Below are 3,190 nucleotides of genomic sequence, written 5' to 3'. Positions count from 1 at the left end.
GGCCAGAGTAGGGGATCTTTTAATTTTTAGATCCAGTCAAGAGATGCCCTAGACAACAAGGATTCCCAGCCTCTCTCAAGAGTAGAAGGAAAATTATTTATCCTCCTCTACAGTTTCTTTGCTTCCCAGGTGGCTCAGTGGTCAAGAGTTCACCTGTCAGTGCAGGAAATCCAGGAGGTGCTGGATCAGTCCCTGGGTAGGGAAGGAGGAAATGGCAACCCAATCCAGTATTCTTACCTGAATAATCCCATGGACAGAAGAGCCTGGTGGGCTACAGTCCTTGGTGTCGCAAAAGAATCAGACACAACTTGGCAACTAAACAAGTTTCTCTGCCTGCCTGGGGCACTCAGGTTTTCGGTTCTTAGGGACATATGCAGGCAGCTCAGCCCCAAAATATAGCTGGACAGAAACGTGGGCTATTTGTGGCTAGGGTCCTACTGACTGCCTTTAGTCAGACTGGCTGGCTGTCTTTGGGTTATTTTTGGAAGTAGCTCCGGATCTGGATCTAGGAAGGTATTATCATTCGCATCCTCTTTGGAGACACCTCTTGGATCCCTGGGATTGTTCCAAACTACCAGGAAATTTTACTGTTTGTCCCAGCTGAAACCTGACAAAATATTTGAGGGAGGGGAGGAGAAGATCTACATTTTTTTAAAGTGGCCTGTGGTCAAAAGTTGGCCTAATTGGAAGTAGATATTAAAAGTCTTTTTTTTTTTTAAGGCATTTTCTCCTAAGCTAAAATGAAACTGTGTACCCAAAGGGAAAGACAAACATGCTGAGGTCATTGTGGAAGCATTTAGGAAAACATTCCAGAGACCCACAGCTCTAAATCTAGAACACAGGAATCTAGATTTCCATCTTAATTCATGTATTTGGGTGGGTGGATCAGCCTCTTGATTTCATTCAGCCTATTCTTTGAGGATTAAAAACAACCATACTTGCCCCTCTAAGTGAAGTCCTTATAAGAACAGAAATTCAGCTCTGGAAGGAATTCAAAGCCCAGAGTAAAACTCAGGTCGACTCTGTGGAGTCAGTCAAGCCCCTTGGGAAAAACAGGCCTGCTAACCTGTTTACAGGATTCTTGGCAGCCTCTCCAGGTAAAGAAAGGTCACTTCCTGCCAGGCCCTTAAATCTGGCAATTATCCCTAAATCTATAACTCAGGTCATATAGTTGCACAACAAAAGTCCCGACACTTTCTTGCTAGGATGGTCTTGGATAATAGAATTGCTTGACGTTACTTATCAGCTTAACAAGGAGGAAACTGTGCCACGGCAGAATGCCTCCTGTCACACTTGGATCAACACCACTACACACTGGTATTGTGCTAAATACACGAGATTAATAAATAAGCCACTTGCCTTTGGTGGGTTGATGACCCTTCAGGTACATTCCCTGATTTATTTGATAACAACTGGTTTGGTTCATAGGAAGTTCTGATTAAGGAATATACCTCTCACTCTTGGTATTATCCTCCTTATAGTCTGTGAAAAACTGAGTCATTTGAAAAGACCCTGATCCTGGGAAAGATTGAAGGCAGGAGGAGAAGGGGATGACAAAGGATGAGATGGTTGAATGGCATCACTGACTCAGTGGACATGAGTTTGAGTAAACGCCGAGAGTTGGTGATGGACAGGGAAGCCTAGTGTGCTGCAGTCAGTGGGGTTGGATCAGAAAGACACGACTGAGCGACTGAACTGAATTGAATAATAACCATGCTTGGTTCCTTAGTGCACTGTGTTCTCCCACAGGTCTTAAATGCACATTCATAGCCATCAACTGCGTGTCAAATGATTTCATTGTGCTTGCAGAACAGAAACAAGATGAATAACCAAAAAACATTATTTTTTCCTTTTTGGCCGGGCCATGCAGCTAGTGAGATCTTAGTTCCCCCAACCAGGGATTGAACCCCAGTCCTTGGCAGTGAGAGCAGAGTCTTAATCACTGGACTGCCAGGGAACTCCCCCAAAACAAATTCTGTGAACCTGACATCATAATCAATATCACAATGAGACAAAAGCAACTTAATTCTGTTGGTGACTGAGGAGTTCTGCTAATACCAAATTTTTGGTGAATCTCCCATGTACAAGAGGATGGTCAGAAGGGAGAAATCATTAATTAAGCAGGGAGCTGTTAGACTGTGGAGGCTCTAATTCCAAGGTGGCTGTATATAAGCAAACCAAAATCTAAGCCTGTAAATGTCTCAAGGTTATGAAATTGAAACTTAAGGGTTGTTGCTGTTCAATGGCTAAGTCATGTCAGACTCTTTGCAACCCCATGGACTGCTGCAGCACACCAGGCTTCCCTGTCCTTCACCATCTCCCGGAATTTGTTCAGACTTACGTCTGTTGAGTCACTGATACCATCCAACCATCTTATCCTCTTCTTTTGCCCCTTCTCCTCCTGCCCTCAGTCTTTCCCAGCATCGAGGTCTGTTCCAATGAGTCAGCTCTTCCCATCACGTGGCCAAAGTTTTGGAACTTCAGCTTCAACATCAGTTCTTTCAATCAATATTCAAGGTTGACTTTCTTTAGGATGTGATCTCCTTGCTGTCCAAGGGCATCAGTTCTTCAGCACTCAGCCTTCTTTATGGTCCAACTCTCACATCTGTACAGGACTGCTAGAAGAACCAGAGCTTTGACTATACAGACTTTTGTTGGCAAAGTGACGTCTCTGCTTTTTAATACACTCTCTAGGTTTGTCACAGCTTTTCTTCCAAGGAGTAAGCCAACCACAAACAGCCACATAGGCCTTAGGTTATAGCCAAGCAATAATTCTTGCTTTGCTTCCGCCTTTTTTCCTACAAAAGTCTCACTCCAAGAAACTAGGTGTTTTTTTTTTTTTCTACATACCAAATGTGTGGGTCTGACTCTCTGACACTTCCCAATTTCCAGACACTAGCAGGGTATCCAACAATTCAGTTAGATTGTAAAATTATGTAACCGGAGTTAGTGTTGGATCTCTCAAGTCTGGGGCTTAGTGCCACAAGACTGCTTCCACTTCTGCTGCCGGTTACAAGTCCTGCCTCCTGTACACCGGGCTATAAGTCAGTGTTCTCACAGTCTTTTCCTCAAGTTCAATAATTTTGTTAAATGACTCACGGAACTCAAGAAAGTATTTTACTTATTCAGTATTACCCATTCATTGTAAAGGCTAAAAACAGGAGCAGCCAAAGGGACGGGGCGTGTTGGG

Source organism: Oryx dammah, unplaced genomic scaffold, assembly GCF_014754425.2.
Source record: "Oryx dammah isolate SB20612 unplaced genomic scaffold, SCBI_Odam_1.1 HiC_scaffold_29, whole genome shotgun sequence".
NCBI classification, from domain to species: domain Eukaryota; kingdom Metazoa; phylum Chordata; class Mammalia; order Artiodactyla; family Bovidae; genus Oryx; species Oryx dammah.
Note: the sequence above shows the minus strand (reverse complement) of the source record.